Here is a 17309-nt window from a genome sequence, read left to right as displayed (position 1 = left end):
AAGCCCCGCCCCTCAACGCGCCGGGGTCCAGGCCCCGCCCCTCCACGTAGGCCCCGCCCCCGGACTCTTCTCAGCCCTCGGCCCCAGGCAGCAGCTCCCCCCGTGGTTACTCAAACCCGTTACTTTTTGCCTCAGATCCGCTGCAGCTGTTCACAGCGGCGTTTGCTCCGTCCTGAGGAACGGTGCCAGCGCAGGGAAACCCAGCGGCGCCGCTCTTCGTGCCGGCCCAGGCCCAGGCCCAGTGCCTCAGCCCCTGCAGGCCTGGCACAGCTGAACTGCGGTGTGAAATCAAACGGCTCGCAGGTGGCATAACTAGTGCTTCTCACAGCAGGTGAGATAGCCCCTCACCGTGGGTGCAGTGGGTTGAGGAGCCACGATGGGGGGGAAAACAGCTCCATAAAACCAAGGGTATCTGCGACGGCCCACGCTGAGGACGCCTGGATGTGCCACCCCTGGCCTGCCAGCGCCCGGGCAGCGCCCGTGAGCTCCTGTAAGGCCTGCAGGTGGCAAGCGATGCCCGCTGAACGCGGACCCAGCCTGCGCTCCGGCTCCCCAGCTCCTGCCTAACGGCTGCAACTAAATCCCTTTTTCTGCTAAAGCACAATTACTGCACTGGGCTTTGTCCGGACGTCGTAACGTTTGTTTCCCTTACGAGTCCCGCGTATGTTAATGTGTCACCCTCCATTATGCTCTATCAGTGACAAGAATCACACAGTAGATTTGTCATTTTACTAGGACCGGGTTTGAGCCACCTACTGACTCCAGTCACCACCCCAGTTTCTACCTCGGATACAATGGGAGGAATATTTACCTACTGGCTCAGGCTCCGTGCTGGGGGCTGAGCCGGGCGCATTCGCAATGCACTCTGAAGCTTGGAAAATGTTACAGCAGTCCCCAGTGCTGCCAACTTCGGATAGGTCTAACCTATAAATATTTGTTTAGTCTGTCTACGAACTGGCATTGTAAAAATCACAGCAGATAAGCTGATTTTTTTGCCCTTCCTCACTAGCAAAGCCTGAGAGAACATTGCAGTAACCGTTTCATTATGGTACCACAACTAGGAGAGATACCTGGTATTATGTCTCCGGGTTTATTGCTTTGAGATGTTTGCAATAATCCCACAAAAAAAAAACAACAGACAGACAGACAAATCCCTTCTCCAAAGGTACACAAACATCCAATCATCCGTATATTAGTCTTTTTTGCAACATGCAGACTCCTACTTCAGGTAGCACTGAGGTATATAAATCTTCCAGTTCTGTCTGAGGCTCTCCTGTAGCAATTACCTAAAATAACTTAAATGCTCCTCTGTAAGCATGAAAAGCGTGTCAGTCTAGCAGTAACACTACTATAACCAGCTGATAGCTCTGTTCACTTGGGTACGTAATGGGATGTGCCCATACACTGTATGTTGTTACATCCCTTTATGAAAGCATATCATATTTATTGCCTCGTGATGTACTAATGCCACGTTGCCACTAGTAACTCACACAATTAATGGTGATCATATGCAGTGCTTTATTATTTCTCACTAGAAGCCTCAAACACCTCATTACACTTTTTGGTATACATTTACTAATAAGTATTTAATGGGTTTCACAGATACATTTGTATGCATGAATGCATGCACACTAGCACATTCTGCTTGATTTTATTTAAATCACATACTGCTTTTGGCAGACATAGGGGTAGGTAAGGTTTTTCAATTTTCTTTTTTTGTCCTCCTAGACTGGGAATAGCCGATTTGGTTTTAATCAGCCTCTTTGCAGTCTTGAACTTTGTCCTCCTGGAATACAGTGCCATTCATTTAAGGATTTCCCTCTGTCTAATAAACATTAATGAATCACACTCTACAATTCCTTTGTGATCTTATCTCAGTTTCACAGATGGGGAAAACAGAAACAAATTAAGGGGTCTGCACAAACTACAAATCAAAGGCAGAGCTGGAGGAAGAACCCACTAATCCTAGCACAATTCCCTGCTCCAATAACTCTGTAAAAATGCGTTTTTACCCATGCAGCTGCTCTGTCAGTAACTGCGTCGTACAGGGCAGCGTGGTTACTTCCAGGCTAGCCAGAAAGACTGAAATTGCTCTTTTCCTAAGGTTTAGTTTTACACGTAACTGCAGATTCTGTGAGGTGATAGAGGGCTGTAGATCTGCCAGCTTTCTGTACTGAATTATTCCTGAGGATGTCTGTTTTTTCCCTTCTGAGCAGAGGGTATCTTTTCTTTTCTGATTAGCAGAGATGTAGCGAGATATGGGGAATATTCTAGTCCCTACTTGTACACCACAGGTTTATCCGTCTTCCCATAGGACGGACCTGACTTCATGGTGAATTTTCATGTCCTTGCTTTGGGCAAAGTGGTCAATTCCATGATGAACACGGCATCCCTCGGTGCCTGTGAAGAAAACCACATCTATTAATTACATCAAGCGAGTGAAGACAGATAATTGCCTTGTGCCTGGAATCTCTTAAGTAGGGCCACTTTCTAGAAGAAAGGTCCCCAAGCTGTAATTTCAGTACAGACAAACAGAATAAACCAACATTCCCTGCAAGCTGCGCTCCTGTCAGACAACCAGCAGTTTTTTCTGACAGCCAGGATTTTTGTATCACTGGCTGTGAGTCATTATTGAAAAAGCGTTATTCTTAAAAAACAGAGGATAAGTGCTGTAGAAAGAAGGTGTTAGACACAGCAAAAAAACAAAACCCCTTTTACACCTCCATCTGCTATCTTACAGTGCTTTTCTACAAAACATTTACAAATTGACAAGTTTTATTTCAAATTTTGCTCTGCTTGCTAAAAATTGCTTCTTTTTGAAGACAGAATCAGATGCCTTAGCCTTTCTCCTACATAACAAATAGACTTGCCTTGTGTTTAGGTCCATGTAAAACAACCATTTCTACAGTGCAGCCTTTTGCCAGGACAGCCAGGTTACTCATAACTGGATTCACAGGTTTCTGCTAAAAAAGGCTGCAGGAAATACAGCACTGGCAGCAATCTGGACTTCTACTGGTTTAGCTTGCTTTGTTCAGCAGGTGGCAAGGGACAGTGTATGGCTGGATCCAGGCTAGGAATTGCTCTGCCAGAATAAAATACCACTATTACTTTGCTGGAAAAGGATTTACAGCATCAAGCTACCCTGAGAGCACATCTCAGCCACAATCTTGTGCATGACAGTCCCTGTAGAAGCTCCTCTGCCAGATCTCACTTAGCTACCGCCGGCATGCAGGGTAACTGCTACAGCAATTGCTCGTCTACTTGCTGTTAGCCGGCCAAACCCGCAGAGCTTGCGCCCAAGGCTGTACCCTCGCCCCTTCCTGAGCCAGCTGGTCCGAGGGTGCCGCAGCTCTGTCTGCACATGGCCCCAGCCACAGACCTGACCTGCAGTGAATCACAGTTACAGATTCAGGTCTCTCTGCCCCAGTCCCACAAATGTTTCTGCACAAACCTTATTGTATTCGGTAGAAGAGACCTGGCATACTCACTGCAAGCCTGAACTATAACTCTTAAAAGCCTGTTTTCTTTTTTCTTTAAAGCAGGTTCATGACAGGCTAGCAATTGACTTCGTTAATTTACCACTCTCACACGTACGCCTGCATCACCCTTTTTAAATTTAACTACAGTGTCAGATCTGCAGCTGTTTCCGAGGCCACGTACCTGAATGATTGCTGCTTCTGCCAGGTGCAAGTATGAATTAAAAGGTCGTGGACTGGGGGAAGGATTAGGCTTTGGCTCAGCTGTTTGCATTCTCACACGGAGCACGATCAGCCCATCCATCCGTCAGCCCGTGCACACGAACCAGACAGGTGAGGAGCTGAATACTGGAAACAATTCAGTGGTGCTTGTATAAAGATACTACCAGAGATGTGCACTGTCTGTGGTTTACAAAAAGGTTTTACAGCAATCCTCTGAGAGCCCTTGGATCAGTGAAATTATCTGTACAGAAATATAAACGCAGAATGGCATGGGAACAGTCTCCCCGGAGACTGGGGTAGGGTAGATTGGAGAATACCTAAATCTTTGAGTGGTGCCAGAGATTTTTGTGTTAAATTGGAACATTTTCTTCCCACGCTCACCTAAGAAGATGAAGGCAGATGCCCTGACTACGGAGAGCAATCAGGGCAAAAAATTCCAGCAGGCATGGACCAGACCCATGTCCCCAGATCTCCTCCTGAAGCATTGCACTAATTCAAGGCCTTTTGTACCTGCTGTAATGAAAGCTGATGGCTATTTTAAGACCTTCTCATGCTTTTGTTACAACCCATGGGAGGCTTCTGATCTATTTCTGTATATCAGACATCATTTCTCTTCTGACTTCCTTATCAAATGTGCAAAATAATCAATAATTCACTTAGGCTCTACGTTCCCATTAGAGTGCACCACAGCTGTGATTTAAATGTATTTCTGTGACTGTAAAATAAGCAGCTATCCTAAACTATCCTGGAGTTGTCCTCTTGTATGTGACAGCATCTCCTACCACCCAAAGTAGTTTTATTTCCCCAGCTGTTAAATCTAGGACAAAATAAGACTTTTTTATTCTAAATTAAGACCATAGAATAAAAGCAGCTGACCACTTTCCCAGCTTCTGCCCTCACAGACAGGAACATGGGGTGAAGAATTAACCCCTGGCATGAGCTTTTTCTCATGATAAGTCATTAAGAAGAGCCAGATCTCCTCGGTGCTCTCTCAGAATTAGATGCTGATGAACTGGAGACACCCATTGCCCTCCCCTTCCCGTAGCCCTCACCATGCACTGCAGTTAAAGACTCACCGATGATTACAGGGTGGTTTCCCTCCACAGCCTTGTTTTGAAGACCCGAGATTCATGTAGCTTAATTAAAAAGAAAAAAACAGGTATGAAACCCTCCCATCACCTACCATCGATGCTGTCACACCTCCCGAGTCAGTTATAACTTCATCCCTTACACCCCTCCGGGGTCAGCTTGTTTTGTAGTGGGGAGCTGGGCTCTAGGAGATTAAGTACCTTGGCCAAGGTTACATGTGTCACGAAGGGTGTTTGAAGTGAGAGATGCCCAAGTGCCGTGTCCCGAGTTAAGAGGGCTGGCTAGACCCAACCAGCACTGAAGCTCCTCTTCACCAGAGACAGCCTTGAGATCCAGGGACGAGGAGACAGGCCTATCAAACAAACCAACTCATGTATTTTGTCTGTGACTCCACAGAACAGAGATTGCATTTCTCACTTTCCTCTTGTCCTTACGTTTAACCCTTTGGTATCATCAGCTGTGGGTGTTCGTAGCATCTAGCGACAAGGGCGGAGCACATGGCAGCCACACATGTCCTGGTAATGACTTCATTTCTTCCACCAGCTCTGGAAAAACAAAAACAAAACCAAATCCCCAGTCCTGCATAATTGTGGCCCTGTTATTCATGGATCTTAAATTGTACTCCTTCATGAATTTTAATGTGCAGTCCATTTTCTTTCCACTAATCCTACATTAGGCTGGAAGCCTTTATAGACCGAACGTTTGCCCTCCTTAGCTCTTTATTCCCTACAGCGTGGTAGCTGCTGTGTCCCCAGGCATTGCCCTTGTCTCAGCTGGTCTGACAGCTAGGCTCAACCAACATTAAAGTGTTTTCTTATTAGATACTCTAGTTTTGTGCATCTGTGACAAAAGCAGCAGGCCTGTTGAATAGATACCCTGCGAACAGCAGCTTATTTATTTTGCCCATGGTTTGCTGATCTGTTGGCATCTGTATTAGTTGCACAGCATTTGAGACATCTCCTATCTGTGAATCTTTAACGACTATGCTTTTGTAAATGCCTTTTTCCAGCTAACACTGTCTCGACAAGTCATCAGAAACAAGTGAAAGCCCTCCAGGAAATTATCTTTTCCAAGGGATTGCAGAATTTCTGTGTTGTTACGGCTGAGCAACAGACAAGAGCAAACCATGGACAGTTGTACACCACTGCAGACCATAAGACTCTCAACAGCCTTATTTTAAATGTTAGATTTGAAAGCCAGACAGGACCATTAGATACTCTGTTCTGATCTTCTACAAAACGCAGTTTGAGCCTGTTATTCCACTACTAATTTTAGTGATTTTTTCAGCTAGAGTGATGCTTCTAAACGGAAGATATTTGATTTGGAAAAGTGGCAAAGCCATAGCTTCCTTCGATAAGCTGTCCCAGCAGAATCGGTCTGCCAGGTCTGCCCCAAGGAGCAGAGTCTACAATAAATTGAGGCAAGATGCTCTTTTTGTGTAAATTGCTAAGAATATATCAAGTCCTACCCTTCCATGTGTCTCACAAAACCCTTATTAGATGAAAAAGAAATATTGTACAGTCCTCAGCTATAAAGTTCTAAAAATATGGGAATTTCAATGTAAAAATGCATGTTAAGGACCTTTCTGGCCCTGACTACAAATGTTCCCAGCTGCCACTAATTCCACATCACTTGCAGAACCAGTGGTAATATTTCTTTTCTGAGATACATAGAATATACTTAGCGTTTTCAGCATTCCAGCCCTGGGGATACTTTGTGCTGGCGTGTGCCATTAATGCAACAGGCAGACAAGCCCAGGCAGAAATGAATCTGACTTAAAATCTGATTTAACTTAAACAACACTGACCTTATGAGAAGTCTGGAGTCCGAACCAGGCCTGCAAATCCCATCTGTTTCTTATTTCTATAATGGGCAAGCTAAAACCCTAAATCCAAACAGCTCTGAGATTTGAATCCAAATTTTGCAGCTTGAGTCCATTATTAAGAAGGACGACTGCTAGTCCAGCCATGTACCCACTTCTTACACTGAACACTGGGATTTATAGTACAACGTTAAATGAAGGAGACATATTGCTGATTGACTAAAAACTGATCTGGGAAGGTACTTGGAGACAGAGATTCATCGGTTGGTGAATAAGTTGACACACCTCTTTGCTCCCCATAAAATTGTTATAGCAACACTTGTGGACTTTAGTGGTGTTTTGAGGGTTAACTGCTGTTTGAGAGCCACTCAAATGCTCCTCCGCTGTTAGGAGCTAATAAAAACCCGCACTAACTCTGTTAGGTATTACATTAAGTTACAGGTTTTGCTGTTTTTTTGCTGAAATTTGATGTAAAAAACTCACATGTAATCTGTAAAGCAAACAGCTTTTTAGGATTTTTATGAAAAATAGAAGTGGGTGTACTCAGAAAAAGCCTCATCTCTGTCCTTTAATTCAAAAGAACAAAGCTGGTGAGGGCTGGTCACGGAGCGTGAATGGAATTTGGCAATACCACTCCCTCCAGTGCAGAACAAACCCGTTAAATATATAATGGCTTGAGTATAATGTAGATTAGAAAAATGAGTATGGAACTATAAGAGTGCTAATTATTTTCCATCCATCTACCTGTACATGAAACACCAAGTTTTGATGCTTCCTCAGGTGCTGGGTAAATTACTGAATGTAAATGATGATCTCTTTATAGAATTGCAATTACTCAGTATCAGCCTTTGTTTGGAGAAGAATCCCCATCCATCCTCACTAATGTCTTCTGATCTCATCCGACGTGGAGGATTTCCTGAGCATATTAAAAACATTATTCACTCTGCCTTTTTAGCTTAGCCAAAGATTTAATGACTTCAGCATAAGAACTGTATGTTTTGCTGTATTTGAACTAGATTTACTCCCTGACGGCTGATGCTGTGTGCTCTGTTCCGTCCATATGTACATAGGCCCTAGAGGAGTTCTTGAACTGGTTAAATTACAGATTTTTGGGAGTAAGAATCTTCTGAGCGTATGAACCTCAGAGTACCCTTAACACCTGAAAATACATCCTTGTCTCACTGCCAGGGTTGGGCAAGTGTTAGCTGGTTTTTGCGTGGCAGACCCTTTTGCCCTACCTGGACACCGCATTAAACAGCCCAGGTAGAACATGAAGCTCCTGAGACCTTGGCCGTCCAGCGCTGGAGCCAGCCCAGCCAGGACAAGGCAGACCCCCACCTCCAACACAGCTCTTTCTTCACGAGGTATGAAACACCTTTCAGCAAACATGCAGGTTTTATTTACTATCTTGAAAGGTGCCGGTGTCTCACAGGTTATGTAAAGTCCAGGTTTCCTGGCTTAAAGAACGTCACGAGCCTCTGGAGTAATAAATAGTCCAAGATCAGGCAAAAAGCAGCAAAAAGCCAAGGAGATATTCAGGCCTCCTGTTGCTCTGTCCCTTCATTTGGAAAAGCTCAGAAATATTATTCTCTACACCCTGAAGCCGAACATCATAACCTTGAAAACACAGCCTATATCTGGGATTAGGTCCTTTTGTAGTGCATGGGTTCGGTTTCAGTCTCTCACTAGTATTGCAGTGCTGCATCCTGCCCCTCCCTGGCAACACTGGGACACCCAGCCCTTGGGATCTTTCCAGGTGATTTGCCACCTGAATCCATCACTCACTCCAGGATTTAAATTTTCTCTGTCATGTAGCAAACCCTGGGTGAATCACTTTGCTGACAAGTATTTGAAATCTTCCCACCCCCACCCCCTGTCTTTTGCACTTTGAGATGTTTAACTGAGACACAGCAGTACACTCCTGTAAGATGGTCCATAACCGCTTTAAAAATAGGGAATTATAGATTGTTGGTTCCACACCTGGCAGCGTGGGGCTCTGCACTAGCTCAGCTCACCATGTGCCATGGATTTTAAACTATCAGTGAGTGCAGGGGGGGGTGCAGTTACATTCTGGTTTATCTTTTGTTAAAAAAAAAAAAAATTGTCATATTTCCCCTCTTTCTTCAGCGGCCACTCATGTGCTTGTGATTCAAGGGATTTTTCACTAAGGTTTTTACTGCGGAGTGTTTCTTTGATCACATCTAGCACTGATTACTGTCATTTGTTTCCAGGCCTCTCCTTCCAGCCTGAACGTTAGATGCAACGTGAGGTCGAGAGGCAGCTTTGTCCACCCTGCCTTTGATCAGCAAAGAGGCTGCGTGATTGCTTTTCATTCCTACCCTTATTTATCTCTGAAAGAGCAATCAGGAAATGCAGGGTTTATGTATGTGTATTTAAGGCTTTTGGAGGAGCAAGAGCCCAGCAGACAGCAGGGAACTCCCTGCCTGCCCTGCACCTGCTGCCCAGGAGCCTTAACCAGCCTGAGAGCACCCCGGAGGGGAGCATCACCCATCCCAGCTCTCGGGGGGTCTCCTCGCCCGGTGGGATAAACCCTGTCCTTAGAAAACCCCGGAGCAATCCCAAACGGAGGGACTTGCCATCCCTCACCCTGTGGCTCCTCAGGGCACAGGCTTCCCTCCCAGCTTTGGGGAGGGCTTGCTTGGGGAAGCTGTGGTGTTCACCCAGCGCACACAGGATGGAGCAGGACAGTTGCAGCCCTTCAAGTGATCTGTTCCCTGAGGAATCAAACAGCAGCTCGCGATGGCCAGATTCACTGGCTCCTCCTGTATCTCCCTGCCAGAGCTGGGCACCACCGGGTGACTTGGTGCCCTCCAGCGATGCTTCTCCAAATGCTCCAGGTCAGAATTTCATCTAGTCTAGGACATTTTGTACCTAGCAGCAAAACGCAGTGGGGATTGCTGAGTGATGCTCTCCTGATTGTGTTAACTGGACATAAACTGCTGCCTTTCAGCCTGCTGCTGCGTAACAGGCAGAAAATAAGAACAGAGGCCACCAGGGACCTCCTGGAGCCACTTGATTTCACACTAACTTCCTGAGATAAAGCCACTTCAGCACCAGATCCATCTGAAACCAGATCCATCTGATGGTCTGAAACGCCCTTGGTGCGAGTGACTTGCAAGGAGGTGCCTGGAGGGTTGAAAGAGTCCGCAGAGGGTGCTGCTGGAGCAGGTGTGCACGCCGGCTCTGCTGGAGTGAGTAATGATAGTATATTGAGTGGGTTTGATTTACCTGTTGCACAGAGACACATGGCCAGGGTGCTGGAATGCTCCATGCCATGGGGAAGAAGGTGAAGACCTCTGTTTTTCAAGCAGGTGGATATTTTGCAAGCTCATTCCAGTGTGAACAAACGGACACAGACCCGCTCCTCCCTGCTGTGCTGCAGGAGGGATGGGAACACCCCGAAGCGGAACAACCCCAGACCAGACACTCACCACGATGATTTTTAATGCCATCTCATAAGATGTGGAAATCAGGGCCCCGGGGGCTCGCTAGAAATCTGCCTCTTACAACAGGTACATGGGCTCCATCCTGACAGCACACAGCCCCGTCGACCGAGCACCAAAGCCCTACAGCAGACAGCCCCGAGCCAGGTGGGATTATACAGCTCTGTGTGTACATAACTGAGAGGTTTCAGCCTAATTTTGGGATGCTCACCTTCACCACACCCCCAGCTCTCCACTGTCCCCTTCCAGAGATGCAACTGCATTTTTGCTCAGTGGCATGGTGTAACGCCGGCATGTTTCAGCCAGCTGCAACGTTTACAGCAAACCCAAATGTAAATCATTTCCAGCACACGTTAGCATGACCAGCAGCATCCAGACCGCATCGTCCTTTGGACAGGATTAGACTGCGGATGTAATTGCAGTTACTGTTTGCTAGAATGATGCATTTCCATGGTAGATTTAATTTTATTCTCTAGTACTTTATTTTTTCTCTTTTCCTTAGCTTGCACAGAAAAACAGTCCTGCAGGGCACAAAGGAGGGTAGACTGGCAAGGCAGGCATCTTCCCTGCCGCAGTTCCACGAGAAGAGAAGGTTAATTAGGAAGCCACAATCAGTGCCTGGGAGAGATCAGCACCCACAGCCCCAAGCACATCTCAGTGCCCTTCGCAGGGTGTTGCAGGAGGGAGAGGGGTGATCTTGGGGTGCACACAGCTAATTAAGCCCACTTAAGCCGATCACTTATAAACCATCCAAACACAATTTCAGCATGGCCGTTAAAAAAATCACCTACAACAGGAGGTACCTCAGCACCCCTGCCCTACGAGCACTGTGCTCAGGCACTTCTCCAGCTCTCCAGGCTCTGCTTCCTCTAAAAAAAAAAAAAAGGAAAAAAATAAAAAACTTACGACCGAACTGCAAAATGGTGTTTCCCCCCCCGTTCAATATGCAACCGTTGGGCCTAAACTCACCTCCATCTAAATGTCAAGCATAGCTGAACTCTACAAACAATGCACTAAAGCAGCTGTGCAACCAAAATTTCCTCCATCCATAACAATTTTCACAGGCAAAGCTCATCAGACATGACTGACACACGTGCTAATAACTCGTGCTGGTGCACACTGAATTTCTGATTTTCCCTAATCCTTTTTTTCTGCCTTGAAACATGGTCTGCTGTATCCGATGTGAATCGATCTTTTCACCCGATCTATTTGGCAGATCTACAATTTAGTACTCAATTCACATTTCAAGAACAAGCCCAGTTTGTGACGCAGGCACCAGTCCCCAGCACGAGCTGCCAATGCCCACATCGACCTGCCGTCTCACCACACCTCCGAGCAGCCGCTGCCTCTGCTCTTTCCGCCACGAATAAAGCAAATGCAAGAACTGGGGAGATTAAAGCAGATGCAAGAACTGGGGAGATTTCCAGGGGAAAGCAGCGACGGGCTCTGGTCAGGACTGCGGGGCTGTGTTACGGGTGTCTAAGAGGCGACAGAGGGGGCATGGCCTGGGGCAGACGGATCCCAGCGCAGGCAGCAGCGTGGGATGGATCACCTCTTGCAGGATCTGCCAGCCCTGGCTCTCTGGGGCTCTGCAGCTAAAGGGTGACCGTTTCATTTAATGAAATCTTTTGAAGTGAAAAACCCCTTAAACTGCTAATGGAAGGAGCGTAAACAGCAACTGAGAGGAGTCTCAAACACTGCTCGCTGGGGTGGGTTTCCAGAGCCCCCGGGGTGGGTTTGCAGAGCAAGTCCAGGCTTCACCTTGTGTCTGCCAACAACCCAGCCACCCTGGGGTGCTTGGGGTGCACCAGCCACATGCCTGCCCCTCCTCCACAGGCAACTCCCAGCCTCATCCCAATTAATCGTCTCCTGATGACTTTCTGAACGGGGAGGATTTCCTTAATTATACCATGCATTAGACTTTAATCAAGAAATCAATCTTCCACGCCACCAGAAACCCGAGAGCACGGCGTGTTCGGCAAAGAACGGGGGGCACCCTGCGCACTGCACCGAGGAGATCCCTGCGATGCCACTGGCCATCCCCACACACCACATGGCTGAGCGGAGCCCAGGGACTCCCCCGTCACGGCCCTGGGGACGATGGCATTGCCATCAGCACTGTTGTGTAACTCTCCCTTTGCTGCTGTAGGACTGTGCCATCCCTGGAGCGTGAGCCGCTGACAGCCCCACAGTCCCCAGCGACAGAGCAAAGTCACCGGCTGGGGCCGCGGGGCAGGTCACACGCAGCCGCCGGGACGCAGGCAAAGGGAACGGTGCCTGTTTACTGGGGCACAAATGCAGCAGAGCTCGGCAAGGAGGGGGGCTCAGCTCGGGCTCAGCAGCTTGCCCACCTGTCCTGCTGCAGGGACCTCAAAGCAGCTGCAACAGCCGTGGGAAAGGTTTCCCCATTCACAAATACGTTGTAACAAACGCGCAGGGACAGCCTGCAGAGCAAACGAACGGGCTGCAGGGCAGCGACGGTTTGCTGCTACCCCACAAACACGATGCTTGAGAAGGCGTTCAGCTGTGGGCTGTCGCTCAGCCGCGGCCGTGCCCTGTGGCTTTTTTGGCTTCTCCTCCTCTTCCCCGCCGTGAGGAAGCCGGTGCTGCCCTGCTCGCCCTCGGCCCTGCATCGGGAGCAGAGCTGGGAACCCCCCCAGGGCCCCAGTGACTGATTTCTGTAATAGAGCAGCAGCGGCAGGTTGTAAGTGGCATTTGGAAGTGGTGTGTGTCAGAGCAGAGCTCGTTACCTAATCTAGCTGGAAGTGATTTAATTAAGATCCCTGCACAGCCCCGTGCCGGTGCCCCAGCTCAGTTGAGCACCGGCATCCCTATATTTTCGCCGATGCAGGATGCCAGGCAATGCGCAGCCCTCATGTGCCGGCTCATAGCGCCTTTGTGCCGAGCTGGATGCGGTGCCGAGAGGATTTGCATTTTTCAGCAGCGAAGCCTCATGCGGCCTCACCTGCTCCCACCTCACGCTGAGCCCGGCGCAGCCCCGTGTGCACCCCCTGCTCTGCAAACCCTGGGAAAAGGAACATCAGTCCTGGGGTTGCTGTGCCATGCTCCGGTGCCAAACGCCGCGCAAGGCTGCTGCGATCCAAAGGACAGAATATGTCTATTTAAATATTAGCCTGGCTTTTTTTTTTTGTTCCAGGTTACAGGATGCTAAGAGGCTGATTGCACCAAAGGATTTATTCTGAAGGATGCTGAGCGCCCCGGTCAGATCAGACCTGCCCTGTTCGGAGCAGAGGACAGGCTGGTGGCTGGTCCTGATCCAAACCCTGGCAGCACATGGCAGCAACGCGGTGCCTCCAAGTTTGGGTTATTTCGGTGAAGGAGCCCTTGTTTCTCCCCTTGCCTGTTGATGTTATTAAACCCGTTCCCCTCGCACCAGGGGGAGAGCATCCCCCTCCTGCGACACCCCTGTCACACAGAGGACCCTACGTTTGCCTGCATCCACCCCCAGCCCCGCTGTGCCGGAGCCAGTGGGTGCCACGGAGACGCTGGGGACCAGGGGTCTCCCCCCACCCAGCTGGGTGCAAAACAATGACGGCGACATTTAACAGCACGACATCGCTCAGATTTTTTTGCCGTTGATTAATAGGCAGGTTTTAATTTTCTCCTTTTGAAGGAGCTCTGCTGGGGCAGCCAGCCCCAGACAGTTTTATTTCCCCCTGATACCAGTACGAATTTTTTCATGAGCTGCTGCAAAGACCCAGAAACTTAAAAAAACAAAGGAGTTCCTGCAGTTTTCACCCCCAGATTTGCTGGTGCTGGCCCGGCTCTCTGTGTACCCCATCAAACTCTCCCCATTGCAGTCAGGTGGCGGCGGTGATGGGAGAGGGAAAATAAAAAGGGTTGGGGTTTTTTCTCTCTGTTCAAAGTTTTTTTTTTTCCCCTCAAATACAGGAAGCAAAGATGTGATGAAGCAAAGTGATTTAAGAAAGTATTATGGTAATGGAAGGGAGGGAGACGGGGCCGAGCTCCGAGGTCGCCTGTGCCAGTGCAAGCGCAGAACAGCTCGGCTAAAGGCTGCCAGGCTGCTTTGGTTTTAAATTAAGGTGACGAGCAGAACATTTTGGTGCCTGTATTGCCTCTGCAGAGCCCTGCTGTGCTTTACTGGCCGTGGATACCTCGCCCGAGCTGGGGCTGCTCAGGCACCACGTCCTTTCTCCATCTGACGCCTGCTCAGATGATGAGGCCGCTGGGCTGGGGAAGGGATTTCAAGTACCTGCTGCCTTTGTGAGGAGCTAAAAATAAAAGGCGTCTGCTAAAAATAATGAATGAGCAGGGGAAAAAATGCTAAACCCCAGAGATCTCCCTGGACTCTGAGGATTAATTTTAATTTCCCTTTAATCCAAACAAACCCAGTGATGTTGCTGGAGGGTACGGCTCAGCCCCGGGGACTGAAGCAGGAGCTGTGGCCCCCTGCCCATCCCACCCAGCAGCACCCCGAGACCCCACTCGCTCCTGGCATGGCTGGGTCCCAGCACTGAGCTTTTGAGTGCATTCCAGAGGAAAACGGGCACGCTGCGGGCGGGAGGCTGCGGGGCTCCAGTCACTCCCACAAGGGTCATGGCTCAAACCCCGTGGGCGCAGCTCCCACTGGCCATGGCGCCGTCAGGCTTCATGCTGTTCTGCACGCTGGGGTACAGCCGGTTTTGGGGTGCTCTGATCCTACATCATGCTACGGCCTCCAGTAAGGGCAAGGAAAGGGGCCAGATGTCCCAGATTACAGACTGGACAGTTTTAAAATAAGATTTACCAGTGCTTTTTACTTTTAGAGGGAAGAAAAACACTGATCAGTGAGCTACCTAGCTTGCAATCTTCCAAAGAGACAAAGAAAAAATTAATTCCTGAAAGCGCATTTAAAGGAGCAAAGGGTGCTCGGCGCCCGAAAGCCTGGGCTGCTTGAGCACCGCAGCTGCTGCCTGCCTCGTCTGACCCCACACTCAGCCCCTTTCTCCAAATCCTCAAAAAATGTTTCCCTGGCTTTATCCAAGCAATAAAGCAGTGATAAAGCACGAGGAGAGGAGGAGCACGGGCTGGGGTCTCCCTGCACCTCCTCGCTCCCAGCTACCCGTGCATACAACAGGTGAGCATCATTAAATAGAAACATTGCTCCTGGCTTACCTACTGCCTTCAGATGTATGCAAATCTATGCACGCAATGATTTACATACAGAACTCGCCTGGGACTTTGCTTTGGTGCCGGGAGGAAAATGCCCTTGGTTCCTGGGAGAAGCCCAGGGCTTGGTGCCCCCCCATAGCACCTAAATTTTGGCGGGTGGGGTGCTTGGGGGTGGATGGGCTCGAAGGAAGAAGGTGCGAGGACCTGCTCTGTGGCTCTTTGCGCAGCAAAGTTGCAGCCTCAGAAATATTTTACATGCTGAGAGCCCCTGAATAGATACAAGGGCTCATAGTCCAAGGTGTGATTTATATGCAACAGCACATAAACACCTGAAAAACGGGAGCTTTAAAAATGCCTCAGACTTCACCATAATGCTGCTACTGTGGAGCTGCAGCAGCCCCCAAGCCCAGCGCTGCCTGGGGGTGGGGGGGGGTGGGGCGGGGGTAGGAATTAAGAAAAATCAAAGCTAACCAATTCCTATCAAGCCACTCCAAATGTGTTTTCAATTCAAGAGTCACCAGAGAGGTAAGTAAATATTTTTCTGGAAAGGAAATTACATTGTGTTTACACCTAATGCTGTTTGCTGAAGCGCTGCCTGCAGTCAGGCTCCAGCCTTCTTAATATTTACCCAGCTGTAGGAGACCAGCAGCAGCTTTTGGCCGTGCCAGGCATGACATAGGTGAGGGATTCAGCATTTGTACACCTCGGAAGCCCTGTGGTTTTGTGAGCTGCCATGCACAAAACTCAGCGTCTGTTTGCCGGGCTGTGTTTTTGGGAAGCCGCAAGCCTGGGACAAGGGGCTGCTGTTGGACTGTGCAGCACCGCGGGGAGGGTAAGGCAGATAAAAAGCAAATATTTAAGTCCGGAGGGGCCAACCTGCAGCCGGCCAGGGCTCGCAGCAGCCTGCAAGGCTCTTCCCATCACGGGGAGCTTTGCTCTGCGTGCTGGGGAGATTGTCCTGGCTTGCTTTAAGCCTCCCTGCTCCAAATGCTGGAAGGTGACCGACCCCAAATTTGCTGTTCCTGCAAAGACCTTTTTACTACCCTCCTGCGCTCAATGCAGTGATGCGGGAGGGACACAGATGCCACATGTGTCCCAGTGCCTTGGCAAAGCACGGGGGACAGACCCGTGGGAATGAGCTGTACCTGTCTGTACAGCAGGTTTAATGGCTGGTGCATCCCCAGAGCCCACCTCAAACCTGGGCGCTTCGGTCCCTGGCGAGGGCACTGCCCACGCGGGGTGTCTGCGGCACGCAGCAGGGCTCACCCAGGCTGGGGCTGGCGTCCCCCAGAGAAACAAATTTGCAAGACCCTGAAAACGGTGGTCAAAATCTATAAATATTTCCCTTGGACACTGAGAGGGCAAAGGCGCCCGCTGCCACGTCGCCAGCATGAGGGACCCCCAGCTGAAGCGCTAACGAAGGTCCTCTGTGATGCCTTTGCTCATCGGCCTGGAAGCTGCCAAAGGTCGGGATTAAGCTCCACAGGCTGTGCCGAGAGTTTGTGCAATGAAATCCCCTCCAGCAGCCCCGGGAAGCGCGGGCCAAGCTCTGCCCGCTGTTAATCATTGATGAGCGGGGCGGCTTTGCCAGGCGGTGCGGCGGCAGCAGCAGCCGGGGGACGCGGCCGGGCTCCCCGTGCCGCTGGGACCTGCTCCAGATCCCCCCACCGAGCCCTTAATCAGCTTTCACCTGGGATTAGCTCAAACATTCCCAGCTTCTGGTTCAAAATAGCTTTTCTTGCTCGTGGGCAACTAATCCCGAACGAGCCCTCCCTGCAGCAGCCAGCATCTCCAGCAAGGGTTGGTTTGTTGGTGGTTTTTTTTTTCCCCCCCTAAGGCTTGAACCTTGCTCAGTTCCCAGATTTTGTTGATTGAGCAAGCAGGACACGGGATGCACACGCAGATGCCTGGAGCTGTGCCGTGATGGGGACCGATGGCTGCGGCTCGTGTAAACCCTACGGAGCAGAGCTTGGCCTGGAGCAAGGCAGGCACCAGGAGCACCCAGCCCAGTCCAGGCTGGACTTGTCCGGTCCGTGTTTGGGGTCAGTTCAGGGATCTCACTCAGGAGCTCACAGCGGGACGGGGGGCACCATGTGGGCACCC

Source organism: Falco punctatus (assembly GCF_963210335.1).
Source record: "Falco punctatus genome assembly, chromosome: 1".
Lineage (NCBI taxonomy): Eukaryota > Metazoa > Chordata > Aves > Falconiformes > Falconidae > Falco > Falco punctatus.
Note: the sequence above shows the minus strand (reverse complement) of the source record.